The 21,808-nt window shown below is 34.4% G+C and overlaps 1 long non-coding RNA gene across 1 annotated transcript; it reads right to left on the bottom strand.

The window, feature by feature from the left end:
* Positions 1-7,398: 7,398 nt before the first annotated feature.
* On the bottom strand, positions 7,399-16,007 carry LOC136835644 (uncharacterized). The gene is made up of 5 exons (XR_010852220.1): positions 15,860-16,007; positions 11,542-11,688; positions 9,809-11,291; positions 9,390-9,526; positions 7,399-9,127 (listed from the first exon to the last, which is right to left on the bottom strand). It is a non-coding gene; the product is annotated as an uncharacterized lncRNA (long non-coding RNA).
* Positions 16,008-21,808: the final 5,801 nt, after the last annotated feature.

Here is a 21,808-nt window from a genome sequence, read left to right as displayed (position 1 = left end):
CGAAATTATTTCAGGTGAAAAAAGTAAAACAGTATTTTGTAGTGTAGTTTTTGTATTTTAGTTATGAAATCTGAATCTACTTTAAAATTTTCCTAGTTAATTAAAACTAAAAAAAAAAAAAAAGTGGGCTATTCGACCTTAATTTTTCCATCAGAATTTAATTTAAAATATTTTTTCTCTAGAAATTAGCTATTGAATAGTAGCAAGATACAAAATCAGATCTTGTGTGTTCATGAATGATAAGGTATGAGAATAATACTGCCCTAATATGGAAGACTGCAATATCTGCAAAAACACAGAACTTTGAAAAATGGTAGATACTGCAGTTTTCCCTGGCCTTGCTACTGATTTTGCAGATACTGCAAATGGGACCCCATAAATAAAGCATTGAAGAATCATTCTGAAACTGCAGCAACTTGTGTATTAAGTGTTTCACGAACCCAAAAGGTGGCATATCTCAATTTCGAAAACTTTGCAGATACTTCAGTTTTCCATTTTAGGGCAGAATTAAAGTTACAAGGTTTGATGAGCTATGTGTTCTAAAAACTATGGCATATCCATTATATCCCACTATCTTAGTACAGCTAAACAACTGTCTACCTCTGAATACTATAAAACTTAAACTTAACCTTGATAGCTTGAATTACGAATGAATACTGGGGATAGATCTATCCTGTTAATTATTTCCATGACAGGAGTAAAGCCTGCTCTAATTCTAAATGAATGTCCTATAATAATAATAATATAGACAACTATGTATCGATTACTTGGAACGTTTTGAGAGTTAATGAGAATTTTTCTTAGAGTAAATCCTGTTTAATTACATTTAAATTTCTAAAAAATAATTGTATATACAGTAACAAAATTTGATAACTAAGGACTCGTGGGCAATACTTCCCTAAAATGGAAAACTTCAGTATCTGCAAAATTTTCGAAACTGAGATATGCCACCTATTGGGCATGTCTCACTAATACACAAGTTACTGCAGTTTGCAGAATGATTCTTCAATGCTTTCCAAGAGTATTTATGGGGTCCCATTTGCATTATCTGCAAAATCAGTATAAGGCAAGGGATTATTTACCATTTTTCTCAGTTTTGCATTTTTGCAGATATTGCTGTCTTCCATTTTAGGGCTGTATGGGTTAACTATTACTCTCAATAAAACCAAACATATTAATCTTGAATCGAAGTCATCTTGAATCAGCGTCATTGAAAACTTTAGCTTTATTAAAATGCACCTTGAAGACTTAGTGGCCGGAAATAAAGTCACAGGAAAAAAGTCACTGGAAAAAAGTCACGGGAAAAAGTCAATTTTAGCTAGGAAAAAAAGTCACAGGATGGTCACATTAATTTATGGTCCCAGTCCATAAAAAGTCAGGAAAAAGGTCAGAGAAAAAAATTACAGGAAAAAAGTCACAATTTTGGCTAGGAAAAAAGTCACAGGAAAAAAGTCACAATTAATTTTATTTGTAATAAAGTAACGGGAAAAAAGTCAATTTTGTTCTTAGAAAAAAGTTACAAGGAAAAAATCAAAAAAATTTATGGTGGGAAAAAGGGTAAAAAAGTCATGGGGAAAAAATCACAGAAAAAAGTCAAATTTTAGGAAAAAAATCACAGGGTAATATTAAAAAAAGTCAATTTTAGCTAGGAAAAGTGTCAATGAAAAAGCTCGCAGGAAAAAGTCAGGAAAAAAGTGTCACAATTTTGGCTAGGAAAAAAGTAATCTCAGTTAAAAAAAGTCACATTAATTTATGATGATGGTAATAAAGTCACAGGGAAAAATTCACAATATTTCTTGGGGGTCATTATCTTTTTGATATTTATAGTCTTATGTTTATACGGAAATCCCCAACGGGTTTGTACTAAACACGCCACAAAGGAAAGATTGATTTTTTATTTCCCTGTGATGTTTTTTCTTAGACTCAAGACTTTAGCAGGGACTCCAGTCCCTGAGACATTGCCCCTGAACAAGGCTTGGAAATTAGCTAATAATTTTTCCTATTATAATAATTCAGAAGCTAAACCCCTATCCATATGGAACAAGCCCACCACAGGGTCCATTGACTTGAAATTCAAGCTTCCAAAGAATATGGTGTTCATTAGAAAGCATCTTACAGTTGGGGCGGGCTTGATAGTCCCCCATAGCGACGCCACTGGCTGTAACTTTTGAAAAAATTACCATAATTGATGACAAGTCTATACAGTCAGATTTTCAAGTAACTTTTTTATAGGTTAATACTTTTTTTTTTTTTTATCTTACTAACTTGTCTTTATGCAGCCATGCCTTATGACTGCATTTTAGTTAAACAGTTTCCAACAGTTGTCAACCGAAAATTATTCAAACCGATGAAATCCATTCTAATTTTTATGTATGCACAGTTGAATTCTTAGTCTAAGAAATTATCATTAACTTGTATCTCACAACTGAAGACGAATTGTTAAAAAGTCCTTCCAGATAATTATTCTGAATCGAAAACTTTTATAAACTAATTTTTCCTTTTAGTTATTCAAGCCTCATTATCCTTATCCTTAATCTAAATCAACTCTCGTAATAAAAATTATCTCCTTGTAACTTTTAAACTAAATCTTTATCCTACATTCCATAACCTGCAACCTTTTAGTTAAATCTTTACCATGTATACTTTTCAGCCTATATAACCCTTCAGCCAAATCATTACCCAGTACTACGTAACCTGTTCGACTTAACCAATTCTTTATCCTATGCTTCATATTCCATAACCTTTAAAGCTAAATATTTATTCTATACTTCGTCCCCTCTAAATCTATGGAATGCAAATAAATCCATTACACATCGGTCTCAAAAGGTGCTTAATCGTGGTGCTCTATCCCTTCTTTATTTCAGTTACAAAGAATGAATGAAAATCTGTAGACGAAGAGTCGCCTTTACGTCCCCAAGCTGGTTCCCTCTTTTCGGGTGGCCCACAGACCCAGAAATGTGACCAAAAGTACCACGATGCAAGATTCATGGAAGACTGGTTTCCATAGCAGAGGGGGAGGGTTGGGGGGAGAATTATTCTATTCAGCAACTGGTAAGAGTATCTATACATCTACTTTAAATAGCTGTCATCAATTGACGTTTTGAAAAAAAGCTAAACTTACAAATAAATTCACTGTCACGTAAATTATGTGGAGGATACTTGATACTACTAAGGCTCGAAAATTAATGCCCACAAATTTTCATAAACATTCAATAAATAGTTTACTTCAGGCTTGACTTATATCCAAGGAAGGGTTCACAAAAATTCTACAGGTTTAGGAGGAGCTTAGACTAACTCTAGGGCTTCCCTGGGACCAAATTCATTTCAAGTATACTATAACAGAAAATGTCAAATGCATTTTCTTTCCTCTGATTATATAGCTTTGCTGAACCTTTTCAACAATAAAAACTGTATTCTGGAAAACTTAAGCTAAACATATAGTACACGTGTCTTTGTCAACTGAAAAATGACCTAAAACCAACATTAGTCATGGAAATATCAACTCAATAATATTGTTACTGTTGGCAACTTTAAACCACTGAGTTGCCAAGCAGCGTTTAAAATCAAGATAACCGTTTCATGCACACCACAATTAGAAAACTGCCTAGTTCTTCAGTACTGGCAAGACAAGTCCGACAAGATATTTGAGTAGAAAACCACAAGGACAAGAGGATTTTTATCCTTCCGTCTCTGAACAACCAGAGATTTAAACCTGGACTTTCCTGTTTACAAAATCTCAGAGAGTTCGACGCCTCTTCTCAAACGGACAGGCGACAAAGACACCTGCTTGACTTTGCCTTCTGCTGAGAACAATCACTCGCCTCCACGAGCCACTGCAGTGCTGACTCAGAGGAGTCGGTTCTCTTTATTTGTAAATCTTTCCAAAGTACACATGAATGTGTTATCAGTAACCTTTCCAAAGTACATGTGAATGTATGCAAGAGAACTTTTTTTGCCTTTTAAAGTTACTGGATGAGTGGAATATCACTCTTTAAGCGGCAAGATTTGCGAAAATACTTGGCTTCTCATTTAGTCCTCTGAGGAAATTGCGCTCAGAAGTATTTATAGTTTTTCGCAAAGATCTTTTAATCTATAATTGACTTGGCAAAAATATTAATACTGTATGTATCATTACTGTAGGTTTGCACACAGACAAGCAGAAGCATTCTTGGGGAACCAAAATACAATACTTTTCAGCATGTCGAGTGTCCAGGTTATACACACACACACCCATCCACACACGTAAAAAAAAAAAAAAAAAAAAAAAAAAAAAACGCGCTACTCTTCTGGGACTGAACATTTGTGATAAATTTATACAAAAGGAGCAATATTAAGAATTGCAATTTAGATTTCGATTTCAATTCAGCTAGGAGGCAATTGTTAAGACATTACCCTCACAAAGACACTTAATAAATTTTACCTACGAATTTGAAGGCTCTCTAGAAAAAGGTACTTCCAAAAAGGTCCAAAAATCTCTCTCTCTCTCTCTCTCTCTCTCTCTCTCTCTCTCTCTCTCTCTCTCTCTCCCTCCTGTCTCTCACTCTCTCTCCCCTCCTGTCTCTCACTCTCTCTCTCCTCCTGTCTCTCACTCTCTCTCTCCTTTCTCTCTCACTCTCTCTCTCCTTTCTCTCTCACTCTCTCTCTCCTTTCTCTCTCACTCTCTCTCTCCTTTCTCTCTCTCTCTCTCTCTCCTTTCTCTCTCTCTCTCCTCTTCTCTCTCTCTCTCTCTCCTCTCTCCTCTTCTCTCTCTCCTCCTCACTCACTCTTCTTTCTCTCTCACTCACTCACTCACTCTTCTTTCTCTCTCACTCACTCACTCACTCTTCTTTCTCTCTCACTCACTCTCTCTACTCTCTCTCTCTCTCTCTCTCTCTCTCTCCTTTCTCTCTCACTCACTCTCTCCTTTCTCTCTCACTCACTCTCTCTCCTTTCTCTCTCTCTCTCTCCTTTCTCTCTCTCTCACTCTCTCGCCTCCTTTCTCTCTCTCTCTCACCTCTCTCTCTTTCTCTCTCTCTCACCTCACTAGATTCTCTCTCACCTCCTTTCTTCTCTCTCACTCACTCACTCACTCTTCTTTCTCTCTCTCTCTCTCTCTCTCTTCTCTCTCTCTCTCTCTCTCTCTCTCTCTCTCTCTCTCTCTCTCTCTCTCTCGAGTTTCTAAACAATTTCATAATACTGACAGAGATCATAATGAGAGCAGTATACAAATTAATCTTTGTAAATAGTTCTCTTGCATATTTAACAAACACAAAAAAAAAAAAAAATACAGAAAGTACAAAATATGAACAATACATCACATTACAAAATTTTCTTTAGACTTACAAGAAAATGACAGTAAGCAATTTTACCCAGGACACAAATAGGGAGATTTCAAGATTACTGGACAATGAATTTCAAGGTCATTTGCGTCGGACTTGAAAATATTAACTTAAATATCTGATATGACAATGCAACAAGTAAGAAATGCGCCGAAGTTTCTTTGGGCGCAATCGCGTTTCCTGTACAGCCGCTACAGCGTATAATCAAGGCCACTGCAAATAGATCTATCTTTCGTTGGTCTTGGTATAATGCTGTCTGAGCCAGCGGCCCATGAAACTTTAGCCACGGCCTGGTGGTAGCCTACCTATATCGTTGCTAGAAGCACTGTTATGGCTAACTTTAACCTTAAATAAAATAAAAACTACTGAGGCTAGAGGGCTGCAATTTGGTATGTTTGATGATTGGTTTTTAAGATCTGAGGGCGGACAGAAAAAGTGCGGACGGACAGACGAAGCCGGAACAATAGTTTTCTTTTACAGAAAACTAAAAATGACTTCAATTGTTTATCTTTTTTTAATCTTGATCATTTTCTTGCACTGCCGTAAAAAAAAAATCTAGATTTATTATAAATATTGGGATCTGCTAAGATTCTAGACTTCTTTTTGTACATATTAAGTATAATGTTTAATTATTAAGATACCGATTATGTCCCTGAGAAAAAAAAAAAGTCAAAAGGATACTCAAAAATTCTGTTTTGCAAAAATAATCAGCTTAATGTAGAGTAAATTTCATTCTCGCAGAAAATAGTTAGGCGAATTAAATCTGTTACTTAAAAGCTTCCATGAATAAAATATAAAAACTCCCGAACTTGATCGAAAACCAAAAATATTGTATAGCTCAACAGGATATTTAGACCTAGACTCAGTGACAGTCTCAGGCCTACTAGACGGATATCAAATTTTTGAAATATCCCATTGAAAATTATACATTCTAGCCGATTTCCGAACCTTGAACACAGATATAAAATTTCTCTATGGCAAATTAGCTTTCAAAAGAGTTGGAAAACTGTTAAAATTTTCATTCAAATATAGAAGGCATCTCCTTCGTAAACAAAAACACGAACCTATGCCATATTTGTTTAGATAGACAAATTTTTGGCTATAATTGTTAAACAGCATTATCCATAGACGAGTGCGAAGCTAACCAATAGCAGATAGCTTGATCCTTCATTTTGACGTGTGTATGAGGACCATTTCCAAGCTTGAGGCCTAAATATGACAATTTCTGAAAATTGCATGGAAACTTATATGCCTGCCTCTCTAGACACGCGGTTCGATTTAGATGAAGTCATGTCTATTAAATTTGCTAGAAATGGGATCCCTTTCTCCTAGGAAAATGTCTGCAGTGATTCATACAGACCAGGACCACTTATGTCCACAAACATGCAACGGAATATTGCTTCTTGTTCCGGGGGTTAATCTTTGTTATTTCCAAATAGAATAAGGCTTGGTCCCTAATTTTTACGTGTTTGCAAACAGACCATTTGTTCTGTAGGCAAACTCAATATTAACAGTACTTCTCAAAATCTCCCAGTGTTCCAGATATAATTGAATTTAAAGCAGTGGTTCTTAACCTTTTTCACTAGATATGAGATACCCTTATGAAACATCAGAAAATGTTCGGACATACCCCCAGGTCAATGTAAAACAAACAAACATAAGATAAATAACTTTATTTATACATTACACTGGCTAATGTCTTAATGTAAACAAGACCTTGTTCTAAGGTTTCGTACAACAGTGTTTCTCAGGTATCTCCCAGTGTTCCAGATACCACTGGCTTATAGTATTTTTCTCATGAGAGAAAATGATTTACTCCAGACCAAAACCATGGTGGGAAAATTATGAAACCATAAATTTTTGAACATCTGAATGGGTTTATTGAACAGATTGTTGAACTGAATACAAAAGAATTAAGAGGAAAGGCACTGTTACATTGAGGCCATTCAAGCTGAAACGGAAATTGACAAAAAAAGTTTCCCATTGCGTAACAGGAGGAAAACCTCAAAGCAGTTGCACTATGAATCAGTTGTTAGCAGAGAGTTGAGGAAGTAAGAGGGAACTTTAAGAATAAAAATAAGGTGCAGTATAGGTAATGAATGGATTTAATATGCTTTCAAGTTTAAAAACTGAAAAACAATTAACAGAAAGGAATATGAGAACTAGAAACATTTAGCTGTTAAATGCTCTATTTGATGTAAATAATTTTAAAAAAAGCCTAGGAAGTCAAAATGTCATACTATGTCAAGGCAGGAATTAAATTTCAATTATGGAGGAATTCTATCCGAAGACTTAAATATTCAGTAATTTCTAAAAATTTCCGCTTGTTCCATATTAACACTGCCAAAAATAAACTATAAAGAAAATGTTCAGGAACAAGGAATACTAGGGTGGAGTTAGATAGCCAAATTGTGCCTCTAAAAATATACTTAATTCATAATTTTCACACCACAGTCTATGGTCTAGTATCATCTAGTCACTCCTTTGAACAAGTTTGAACAGTTTATGGTCTAGTGGCATCTAATCACTCCTTTGAATAAGTTTGAAAGTCAAAATTCTGGCAGCTCTGACTAAAGAGCACTTTAAATGATAAGTTCCTAAAAAAAAATGGAGTAAATTTAAAAGTACAAATTTTTTTACAAATAAATTAAACACAGAAACACCGAACTTTTGAATATTCTGCCCTAAAACATGAATTCCTGAATATCAAACTTTAAAACAGTTCCTCAGTCTCAAACTTCAAACATTCTGAATACAAACTCAATTAGGTTTTCGGTATTTAGCTCAAAACTATAAATGTCATTATCAAACTTGACACACAAACTCGAAAATGTTGGAATTTGCTAAATTTGAAAGTTTATATTGGATTAATGCTATGGTAGGTCCTCTAATTGCTTTCGTCGATAAGCGTTTAATCCAGTCAATTATCTCAGATTGACTGTAATTTCAGTTGATAACAGATTTTCAAATAACGACAAACTCAGGTTTTGATTATTCACAAAGGAGTGACCAGCATGGTTTCAATTTATAACTATTTTGATGACCAAAATTAAAGTAAAATTTATTAAAATTGAGACAAAAAATACAGAGATTCGTCCAATTCCATGTATCAAGTGATCAAAATTGAAAATGGTGCACACAACAGCTGTCAGACTACTCTTGAATTGTATGTAACGTTTCCAATTTGCTCTACGACAAAAAATAAAAGGGGGATGGGGGTAGTAAGTGATTACTCAAAACGTTTTATGGTTCTAAATGGGTACAAAAATAAACTGCTTTGAAGATTAACCCCATTTAAATATACTTTAAGACTGAAATGTTTGCGTTATATCCAGGGCTAGTTTGAACTATTCGCCTGTTGAATGTAATTATGGGAATGTTAGTTACTCTTAATAGTAAATATAAGTATCATCAGGACAGACTTACTTATTAAAATCAAAAGGCATGCAAGGCTTAGTATATTTCCCGAGTACTGAGGGATTCAAGCCATGGCTTGGTAACAAGAAAAGCTAGACCAATCTTAACTTTTTCTAGGGTAATCAGTAACAAGAAAAGCTTGACCAATCTTAACTTTCTCTAGGGTAATCCCTCAACGTTCAGTGTAGCGTGACAAATTCGTTATTTTGTGGGAGAAGATAAGTCTATTGAGTGCACCATTTCCCTTCGTGGTTAAACAACACGAACAATTAGTAGTGTTCGCTTTCTTCGGACTTATGAAGATTACAAAAATGTGGTTTCTTCTTGAACTGCAGACTTGAAAGGGCTCACGATTACTCTGGATTTTGTAGCCACAAGGATGTCACTGGATTCTGGAAAGAAAATGAAAAAATTTTAAAACAATTTACCAGAAATGGTACAAATTTCAAGTTATCTCAGTTTGCCGACTGTCTTCAACCAGTTTTGGTGGTAACTTTAAATTTCAACATTAATATCAGGATGTTCCGAGGTGTAAATTTAGTCGAAGACATTAAAATTTTTAATCCTTAATTTCAAGTAAAATTTTAAAATCTGTTTATAGTATGTTTTAAATTTCTGGATTACGCCAGCCATCATCAATAATCTTAATTTTACTTTACTCAAGATTCCTCGGGCAAGAAATCACAAGCCAGGTCGGGTTTCAGTAGCCAACTGGTATGTCTACCAATTTGAATTAGTCTCAGACAAGACTTCCACAACTAATTATCCATCACGTATTCTTCTCTTCATACCTAAAAAAAAAAAATAAATAAAAAATGAATTTATTTAGGCTAAAGGCATTAAGACTTCTGTAATTATTGCATCAAATGTTAGATCTTGATCATAACTGAGCTGATGAACGCTCAAGAGTTGAGAGCTTTGTTCAGACATCTCACACAGAAGAAACAAGAGCTTGGCTTCAAATGGGTAAGCCAATGAGTTAAGATATCTAAAAGTTGTGTAGTACTATCTGTCTAAGCTATGAAATCTATAGTTGCTTTTAGGAACGGATTAGAAGTTAATTAATTACCTACCACTGTTTTCGAACTATTCCTGATGAATATAACTCTTGTTTCCTCTAGTCGTGTAGGCTTATTGCTGGATCTTGGTAAACTTGTATCTTGACACTGCACAACAATGTGCGCTTCTCTTGGGCTGTTCTTCCCTTGTCTCTTCTCCACGCCATGTAGTTAGTTGTATGTAGTCCTTGAAGTCTATCATAAAACTGTCCCTACGTTATATCTCTTCTTAATGAAGGCTTTCTTAGTCTGGGGTTCCAGAGACCATAAATATTTGCTAGAAATTATTCTGGCAACCTTGACTGAGTCCCTTATTTCCCTGTCAGTCATGCAAATCCCCTGCATTTGCATCTGAGCTGAGATATCCCATATTATCTAGTTTATTCCTACTCTTCAGCCGATCACTTGACGGCTATGATCATCTCTGTGTTTAGCTAAAGAACTTTTTATCTTTTTGAAGGCATGAGATCTTTCAAGCCTAATGCGTGACCTTTTCTAAACAAGCCGGTATAATGTACTCTTTAACTTGGCATAGGTGGCCCAGGAGGAGTTGGAGAACCTTTTATGAGTGTTGTGTATCTACTTCTTCCCCCAGCAGATAATGTATGGTGGTCCGGAATCATAATTTTAGCAAGGTGAGTACTACTGCATCTCCACAAACGTTGCTGCTCCCTCCTACTTATCTGCCTGCAGTGTCCTAAATTTTCTTAACACCGTCAGTGATTCCTTCTCAGACCAAAGGTGTTTTGTGTAACAAGTGCCACAGAAATCCAGTTCGTGATATCTTCCATTTTTCCTTGTTTTAACTCTTGCCCTAGCCCATAGGACGAGAGGGCCATGACCAAGTAACTCCTGCAGTCCTACTCATTCTGTCCCTCATATACATCAAAATAATTGCTCTTTGTCTACTGGTTTGGATGTCAGATCCTCTGGGATTGATTACCTGCCTCCCATAGCTTAATCAGCATAAGACCACTCTCATTTTTACAAACTTGCAAATGCTATTGGTTGCCCATTTTGAAAGGACTAAATCCGATCCACTTCTACGGAAATACTTTGGTTGACGTCAGATATGAATAATTCCTTCATCATCGTTGACTCCCTGGTACATTACCGTGGCTTCTTCAGCTGTTACTTGACTGGGTTCATCTTCCACCTATATAAGATCATCAATCCTGATGTGATTTCCTATTTATTTATTTTTTTAACTAAAAAAGGTTCATTTGTTGAAAACGTATGTCAATGTAGATAATAATGGTTTGATTTAATTAGTTTGTGCTTGTTATTACCGGTCAGTTGTGCATGATTTTACTGCAGATGAATCGGTCTATTTCAGTCTCAGGTCAAAGGTTTGCCATGTGATATCCACCAGCTTAAATAGGCAAAACCTGGCAGTTTTTTTTTTTTTATATATACCACCAAAGGCCCACTACTTCTTGCAAGTATTAAGCGTCTTCAATACGTTATTCAAGGTCGATTTGCCATTCACCACTGAAGCCTGGAAAGAAATTTAACACATTGGCACAAAGGTGTATAAAGATAAATTACTTTTTCGTGAAAATCCTAAAACCTAATTTGGAAACTACTGTCTTTTTTATTTTCTGTTAACAATTCAATTGCCATAAGAGAAAGTTAAGGGCCAGTCATTTCATATTATAATGAAATAATTGAACCATCCTTTATTAAGGGACCTGATTACTTTACTTATTTAATTTCGATTATCGTGAACATTGCTCCATTAATCTTACCTCCGTTAAAACTTGCCATCACAAGTTAGCCAGCTCTAACTGAAGTGTATCAATGATGTATCAAGATTTTTAACAAAGTATTGCGTCACGCAGTCATTTCCAGGCAGTAGAAAACTCGTTTTTGCTTTTACGAATTCACAAGTATGCCTGGAAAGAAAGAAATCCATTGTTATCAACGTGTACAGCGTTGTGTAAGTGGTTCAAGTCTAAGAGTTATTTAATGGTAGACTATTACACACTGAAGCTAAAGTTATAAGCGACGCTCAGAAGTCTAAATTTAGTCTAAGCATTATGTCCCCAATGGTAGGCCTACTAAACTTAAGCTAAAATTATCAGCAAGACCCAAAAACTTAAATTTGAATAAGCGCTAAATTTACCCAAAGGTAGGTGAACATGAATCAAGTTATAATAGATTTAGAATCTACCATAAGCTTCAATCTGCTGAATAAGTTTTTTCCAATTGTTCTTTGACCTTATAACCAAAAAAAATGCAAATTAATAAATTTGAAATGATGTGGTTTATAAATCATTGAACCCTCCACTTTGTATATTATTGTTATTCAGACGTAAGATGAACCCTAGTAGTATAAAAACAATTTTCTTTCGAGGGGCCATTGGCCCACATAATTTAGAATCTTCCATAAAGACTATTTCTTCATTTATTTTCCTTTTAACAGAATTCAATTCAAATTCAAAACAATTTATTGAAAATTATTACAAATAGGGGATCAAATGGGGTGTATCAGCACGCTCATTCAACCCTCCAAATTATTTTATTGTTACATCATTCACATTCCAAAATTATTATTATTATTATTGGGATTATTATTATTATTAGAATTATTATTATTGTTAAGGAAAATAACAAGCCTACTCTGAAAACTGTATCACTGACTTTAAATCCCTAAATTTCCAAAGAATTTAGTACAATTTAATACAAAACGACAATACAGGAAATACAGAAGAAGAGATCAGTTATTAGAAAAGGAAAATGAATTAAAATAAAAGATAAAAATGTAGGTAAATTATTAAAATACAAGGAGAATTGTAGCTGAATAACACCCAATACATTTCATTCCAACAACTCAGGAAAATGGGTCCAGGAAATCATGAATTATGCGTGATTACTGACAATTATTCCTAGCCAGAGTCGAATTAAACGCTTAACACTCAGATGGTTTACATGTATGACATTTTGAGTATATTTGATTATTAAAACGGATAGCGGTACAATGAAAAGTCAGTTTGGTTAAACTGTTAAACTGCAGACGACTATGGCCCCCCCCCCTTTGGTTTTGGTAACTACCAGTTTACGTGCAAAAAGGGCGCGTTGTTTAGTACCATCCCCTTGGAGGTGAACGTAAAAATATAAGATAAAGCTGGTACGTACCATTAAAAACAAAAACAAGCATAAACAAAAACAAGCAAAAGGCAGTAAATATTCCGAGTATAAACGAAAACAAACAAAAGGCAGTAAAAATATTCCGATAGGCGACTGGATTTACCGTCAGTTTTGCTAAATGTTTAAACGACGTATTTGCTGCTAATTTAGGCTTAGTTTAACAAGTTAAATGTTTAAACGAATATTTGCTGCTAATTTAGGCCTAGTTTAACAATTTAAATGTTTAAGCGAATATTTGCTGCTAATTTAGGCCTAGTTTAACAAGTTAAATGTTTAAACGACGTATTTGCTGCTAATTTAGGCCTGGTTTAACAAATTAAATGTTCAAACGAATATTTGCTGCTAATTTAGGCCTAGTTTAACAAATTAAATGTTTAAACGAATATTTGACATGAAGTAATTTAATTTAGGAATGAGTTTAACAAAAATGTTTAAACGAGGTGTTGGAGGAAAACCCTATTTGCTTATATGGAACAATTTTGGTAAAGGCTTAAGTTTGAAAGTTTAAGTTCAACAATGTTGGCAACTATAGGAGAGACACTCAAACTAAAATCAGTCAATCTGCGATACCAAGCGTGATTTCAAATGACCTCTAAGGTTAGGCCTATCTATAATCTGGACGAAGGTATAAGTTCCTTTAACACCCACTCCCATAATATGGAACATGTCAGTTTTATTGGTATTTAAATATATAATAATAATATTCGTAAAACTTGAGCTACATGTTAAAAGATCGTCAACCTAGGCTTTTGGATTCTTGGCAATATTTTACAGAAAATATTGACAAGTAAAGATGGCAATCCATTACTACCTAAAACAAGATTTTATTTTAATTACATTTTTAAAATAACTATTTATTTATTAAGCCCCTTTTTGCCAATAAAGATCTCTACAGAAGGTATTTCCTGTTTTTAAATGTTACTTCTTTGAAGGGGCATTTCTCTGCAAATCTCTTCAGATCCATTTCAAGACAACTTGGCCTATGGTAGTACTATACCTTTTGAGACTTGTTCCACAAGAAAATAGCTCACCCTTAATAATAATAATAATAATAATAATAATAATATTAATAATTTAATTAATAATTTTTTGCTTTCAAACAACAAGGGTAATTTTTTACCGAAAAGGAGGTGGTATCAGTTTCCACCTCGAAATGGCCTTGCACATACAAGGCATATATTTTTTTAAACCTAAAGGAAAAAAATCAACACTTGCTGCAAAATTTGCCATTTCTTCTACTGTTTTACCTCCGTTCATATTATCTTTCTTCCATCTTGTTATCCACCCTCTCCTGACAAATAGTGCCTGGTAAACCTGGTCAAACTTACTGGCAATTTCCTTTCCCAGCACTGAATGACCTAGTGGACAGTACCAGTACTTGGCCTTCTGGCCAAATTGTAGTGGCTTTATTCCATTCCATTTCAGAAGAGAATTTGAAAAAAAAAAAAACGTCATACTTTAACATGAATTTTGGGATTAAATTTCTGAAAGTAAGTTGAAACAGACTAGCCATATTGCCTTTTTGCAAGTGGAAAGGTGTTAAAGGGTAACAGCTAGGTGTCCTGGTGTGGACCTCAGGGCTGTAAAAACAAAGTGCCATAAAAATACCTTTTCTGGGATTAAAGCTTTATAAAACGTCTGTTTCAAAGTATCCCTAAATTTCCAAATCCATTACATTACACTAATCACTTTGCTTATGATAATACGAGTTCTGGTCGTTTCGGCCTTAAGCACGTTTACGTGCAAATTAGGCGCCGTGTTTAGTACCAGCCCATTGGGGATGTACGTTAAACATAAAATAATGACGGTAAATACCGTAAACAAAGTCTTACGTTGTTTTGGATGTTGGGCCTAAATAATTTACAGCCGAAACGACCAGGACCGGGTAGTTTCAAGGTGTAGGTATATGCCTAGACCGTGACACTTTGCCTGGAGATTTATTACAATATAACTTGGCCAAAAAACTCAAAATTTGTAATAAATTCCCATTCGAGTAAATATTTAAACTATCAACATGACAGAAAATATTCAATGGTTTCTGTTAACGGCAATATGTGGTATTACGCGTTTTGTAAAACTGAGCTACAACGAAAATGCGCCGAGGTGGTTATAACTACCTTTAAAACTTAGAAACGGAGTGACTTTTGAATGTTAGCGGTTACATTAATTACATTTTATTTTTCACTTCATTCGGGAATAGTATATTTTACTAATTACAGAACTGGTACATAAGTTTTGTGTAATTTTCTTTGGTCCCCCCCCAAAAAAAAATAACTAGGACCTCCCACCGATGGTTAGACTTATGGGCCTCTTAATAACACGATAAGCCAAATTAAAGATGAATTTAACCAAATCAGAGAATATTTATTATAAGGACCCTCAATCTATCTAGTAATAAGTATTTAGTAATTCCGAAAACGTGAACATGGATATTTAAGTAATGGCTTATACATTCATTCACAATAGACGTATAAGTTGTGTTAAGCACATATAGACCTAAACCTTTAGTAACGCTTCACTCTCAATATGGAAAACCTTTTGTACAAATATTCAAAATGCGATTTAGACGTTGTCAGGTTTTATATGCAAATAATAAGGAAAATTAAAATACAGCTGACAAAATGATAGGTCAAATATGAACTAAAGTAGTGGACACATTTCAAAGAGCTGGGTCAGCTGTAAACCTCGAAGACTATTAGACTTTATGAATACAAAGGTGATTCAGTTCCTCAGTTTCATTGATAAATTCACCAGAATTTCGAAATTCAGCAAAAACTAAGCACTCATCTAATCCATGAAATCAGTGCTTCATTTCACCTTAGTCTGAGTTATACAGAATCACCATTAGACAATAATCTGGGTTTAAGTTTAGTGAAAATTCTCCTAACGACCAAAAATAAAACAATATAAACTCACCAATATCACAATCCAATCAAAAGAGGCAACAAAACCACAACACAAACCAAAATAAAATTTTAAGTCTTCTAGATTTGACACCAATTGGAAAAATGGTTCCACATGCAAGAAACATCTTCATTTCCACTTTGGGGGAAAAAAAATCAAGGACTAAAAACGTAAGTAATGGATCAAGGACTAGATTCATTGGCCTGGTTTAGTGTCCTTGTAAGCAAGCAGTGCCCTCTACAATTCTTCCCGTTTTCTATACTGGAATTTTATTTCTTGTTCTTAAAAATCATCTCTACTGGGGAAAGGAGAGACTCGGGAAATTTATGGAAAAATGAAATGTAAAATCATGCAAATAATTACTTCATATGCTTACAGAATTTCGCAATGTTAAATTTGCAAAAGCTTATGCAATTAGTTTTGTCACAAAAAATGGGACTAGTTTGTACATTTATTGGTACAAAAGCCATATCATGTGGACTTGTTGGTTTCACAAATACCAATAAAAACATTTGAACTTTCAGGTATTTGTTAATTTAACACATTCATTGTGTTGATCCAGAGTCAGTTACCCACAAATGTAATTCTCATAACAAGACTTGTTCTTCAAGTCTTAAATGGTGCTGTCAGTCATTGTATAAAGCCTGCCAAAACTCACTATACCTTCTGTATTTTCTTCTCCAAACACAATACTTATCACTGTAACCTGACTCATTTTCCAAACTCTCCCATTCATAATTTGATCCTATTCAGACCTGCTTACTAGTGGTAGACCTAGTAATAGTACTAGGCCTAATGCTTTCCAAATTATGATACAGATTTTTGGCATAAATGAATGCACTGTCAATAAGGTGATGTGATATGCCATGGTCTTGACCTTAAATGACACTAAGAAATTCACAAAATCTAAGGCTATTTTTTTGTGCTCTTCAAACTATAATAATTATCTTGTTCAGTGTTTTTACTTTGCCTTTATCTAAATTAAATGTTGAGATACAGACATATCTAATGAAACTCATTCAGACAAACTTGCAAGTGAAAAGAGACTATAAACAATATCCATAAAGTCTTTGTTAGAATCAGAATATAAAACTTTAGGCCAAAGGCCAAGCGCTGGGACCTATGAGGTAATTCAGTGCTGAAAATAATGGTGCAACAATTGTTAGAAGAAGGTGGAAAGTAAGAAGAAAGGAAAAAAAACTATGAAAAGAGGTAGAGTGAAGTAAAGAAAGGGGTTGCAGCTAGGGGCAGAAGGGGCGCTGCGAAGAACCTTGAGTAATGCCTACAGCGCACCGCATGTGGTACACTGACGGCACTAACCACCTGCAGGGAAATACAGTTAAAAACCATTAGACTGTTTAACAGTTTTTTTTTTATTTAAGAACAAGAGCAGGCACCTGGGACATGAGATCTATTCAGTCTTGACTCACTTAGAGGAAAGCAATAGAAATGTATTTTATATTTAGATCAATAACTTATTTCTACACAACTGTTGCCTTTCAGACTAACATATGCATTACATGACTGTTGACTTTAAAACTGCTGTGTGTGCATAAACTGGTTTAAAGTAGTAGAGAGTATATACAACATTACTTCAACCAATGGCATACCAGCCATGTCCAGTGAACCTAATAAGGCTATGTGAAAATACAGTTTAAAAGAGCATATAGTTTATTTAAAACAAAATATTATAACACTTATTCACAACTGTATGTACTACATTTCATCATGACTCGACAAATATGGAAGCCAATATATTGCACTGAATCCATAGCTGATTGAAGAGTGTAGGTCAGGATTTTTAAAGACGAAATTTAATTTACAAAAATCCCATTGAGCAAAATGTCATTCTCCCTTATATTATTGGTCATTTATAACATACACGACTGCTTGAAGGAAATGAATATCTGCTGAACTAACATTTCAAATGACAAATAAGCAACATGAGAACTTGATCGATGAATAAGCATTTCACTATAACATCATTTGTAAAAATTACACAATTTCTCTTCAAACCAATATGCAGTATATCTATACAATTACAAGATTTTTTTATCACATCACAAATGTCACCTAATACCCAATTCGCTCTACCTCGGAAATAATAATGAAGGGGAATCGTAAGTGTGAATTGTTTGCTCATTACCTTACAACAATAACAATACTGACCATACAATACTGTACAGTTAGCAACAAAGCTCTTTGTACTTAAAATACAATGTAGAGCCAGCAATATAAACAGAAGTCTAATCTACGCTAAAAACTACATCTCCCATAAATTTACTCATAAAATATATCTAGCATGAATAAAAGATGGCAATGGAATAGCCCTCAGGCAACAAACTTGTTCATAAAATTTAGAAAATTAATGAGTGCCAGTCAAGGAAAAATTTCTCCCTTACAATCATGAGGCATTTATATCTGCTTTCTTTTCATCGTTCTCCATTACATAACCCAACAAGCAATCCATCATAACAATAACACACGGAAGTTTGTCGTGCATTTACAGTCCTTAGGTTAATATAAAAATAAATTTATGCGTACTAAAGATGGCAGTGAAAGAGTCTAACAAATATACATTTTTGCTATCTCGCTATCAATATTGATCATAAACTGCTAAAATACATTTTCATTACCTCACACTGGGTACTGTCAAGTCTTGGAATGTGACTTATCAGCCTAGGTAATATATTCTACTATACAGTACTTCATTCAAGTTTACAGAAAAAGGCCACTTTATAATACCTAACATTGTGCACAAAACCCTTTAGTAATAAATGGACCGTACTTATGTACAGTTTAATTTTAACAAGTCAAACATACCATTAAACTTTTTTGACTGTCTCAAAAGCAGTCTCCTTTTGAAATGGAATGGAATGGAATATAAAATTTAGGCCAAAGGCCAATAGCTGGGACCTATAAGGTCATTCAGTGCTCAAAAGAGAAACTGGGAGTAAAAGATTTTAAAGGTGTAACAACTGTTAAAAGAGGATGGAAAATAAGATGGAAGAAAGAGAATATGGAGTTATAGTAAAAGGAGTTATTGACATTGTTCTTGTACTATTCAAATCAATTGGACCTTTCCTTACTTTACATTACTTTCATACTCCATATGTTGCCTGCACTAATGACTAGAGCTTTATAATTCAGTCCAAAAAGGCATTTACCATAGTGTACCTAGTGCACAAACTCTCTTTATTTGGTTCTAACTTTCTTGGGATTTAAAAATGAACAGACAGTACTTTTAAGTAATGAAAGAAATTATTACTGTACAAATGACAAATGGTCATCTACACGTTATATAAACACATTCAAATGTTATACAGTGGACCCCTGCCTTTTGCGGCTTCACCTATTCCTGGATTTTTCTGTGGAACGTATATACACATTATTTGCGGAAAATTTGCCTATTTGAGGTATTTTTCATAGAGAAATATTCACTAATTACTGTATTTTCATATAATTTCTTTGACTAAATGCATTTTTTGTGATAAAACTATTAAAATACTCAGGTATATGCATTTTAGAGGGTTTTTTTTGGTGTCTGAACTCTCAAAATAGGTGGTTATAAGCGTTTTTAGAATGGTGTCAAATATTTGCAGATTTTAGCTATTTGCGGGGGGGTTGCGGTACAAATCCCCCACAAATAACGGGGGTCGACTGTAAACACTTATAAAACTGACTGCCATCTCACTTAAAATCCATCTAACACTCTTAAATTAATGTTAAAATGTTAACCTGCATTATTAACAATCATCTACATGAAAATAATATTCTCCAGGAAATATTCCTTTCTTTATAACAAATTCTCTTAACAATATAAATATCTGAATCAAAATAACATAATGTACGATTCATATCTTATGAATAAATGGTCCTGTTTGTGATAAACAGCTACTTCCCAGTATCTAGGAATTGTATCCCTAGAATTTTACCCACTTCCTAGTAGTATCTAGGAATTGTATTCCTAGAATTTCAATCACTTCTCAGCATCTAGGAATTGTATCTCTTGAGCTTTACTCATTTCCCAGTATCTAGGAATTGTATCCCTCAAGTTTTACTCAGTTCCCAGTATCTAGATGTTGTGTCCCTAGAACTGTACTCATTTCCCAGCATCTAGGAATTGTATCCTTCGAGTTTTACTCACTTCCCTGTATCTAGAAACTGTATCCCTAGAATTTTACTCACTTCCCAGTATCTATAAATAATATCCCTAGAATTTTATCCACTTCCCAGCATCTAGGAATTGTATCCTACAGTTTTACTCACTTCCCAGTATCTAGGAATTATATCCACAGAATTTTACCCATTCCTCAGTAGTGCAAAAATGAATAGCACCAATACCTACTTTTATGTAGGATTTTCAAAATGTACACTACAGCAACTGTACAATCACCTGTTATGTAAAAGAAAATATTCTATGTTAATTTCTGTCTCAATCTTGAGCAAATTGAGAAAATGAAGTACACAAAATCAGAATATATCGTTGTGCATGCTCAGTAAAAATAAAACCAAATATAAACCAAAACTGGTGCGACCTAAATTCTGCGAGAGTTTGGCACAAGAGGAGCAAAAAGGCTAATAATAATATTACTTAGATTACCGTCACCCTCAGCCATCCGTAACTATCTTCCAATTTTATTCTCATAGCAACTTTGCCTTACACAGTCACAGAGCACCAGCTTCTGCCTTCCTTGGATGCTGAGTTTATACAATTTAGGCCAAAGGCCCAGCACTGGCCATTCACAAATGAAAGGGAAATTGAAAGTAAAAAGGTTTAAAAGGTATAACAGGAGGAAAACCTCACAGTTGCACTATGATAAGATTGTCCGGAGAGGGTGGAACGTAAGAATGAGCAGTGGTAATTCACCAAGCTGACACCATCACCCTACTTTCAATGTGATTCAACTTTGCCACAAAATACATGCTTTTCCATACAAAAATACCCTAAAATCTACAGGTTCCTGATGGTCAAATCATATTCCCATTCAAAATAATAACTTGTGCTATTGTAAAGAACAATGTCTCTCATTCTAATGAAAATGTTACTGTGTTTCAGCAACTACAGTACAATTGGCACCCAGTACACTCTGGCAATAAGCTCCAAGAACCCCACCCAACCTGTATACCTAAAACTGTGTGTGATTGCAAACCTCTCATGTAACAGAGGCCTATGCACATCAGTCAATTAAACAATCTGTTTATGTCTATAGAAACCTCAATATACATCTTATAATACCTATCATTTGTTATACAATGCAAAGAATCATAAAAAAATCATGGATACAGTATTTTTTTAGAATATACAGTAATTTCACACACACACACACACACACACACACATATATATATATATATATATATATATATATATATATATATATATATAGGTCTCTTATTAATCTTTTATCGTCTGGTTACAGCAGGCAGAGTGAGAGCAAAATCACTAATTAAGATAAGAAAGGTCAACAATATGAAGTAGATTTTCCTCACCAAGAGACCCTCGTGTTTCATCCCCTAAAAACATAAAACTGTAGACTAAAACAAACTAGTGACGAATGCTAATTAAATTAGATCGGTGAGAAGGGCAGTTCTAATGCACGAATAAAAAAACAGGATTGGTTAAAAGTATAAATACAGTAGATATATCAACCAGTCACAAATATTCAAATGCAACGTTACAAAACCTGTTGATGATGATTACAAGCTAGACCTGACACCACCATTGTAACACGTTAGCACTGATCATTAACTAATTTACAAACACTAAAGAATTTGGGGTTATTTAAGGAAAGCAACTCATATACACACCCCCTTCATAAGAGTCAAGACGTGAGAACTCTTTGAAGAACTCTCACCCACTACAGCACCAGCTTTGTTTAGTTTAAATAATGGTTTGACACTGGTTTGTCTGCCCTAACCAGATGTTCAGGCATTAATATGAAAAAATACATCCCTCAA

Source organism: Macrobrachium rosenbergii, chromosome 55 (assembly GCF_040412425.1).
Source record: "Macrobrachium rosenbergii isolate ZJJX-2024 chromosome 55, ASM4041242v1, whole genome shotgun sequence".
In the NCBI taxonomy this organism is placed as follows: Eukaryota; Metazoa; Arthropoda; class Malacostraca; order Decapoda; family Palaemonidae; genus Macrobrachium; species Macrobrachium rosenbergii.
Note: the sequence above shows the minus strand (reverse complement) of the source record. Positions and strands in the feature narration are given on the sequence as shown.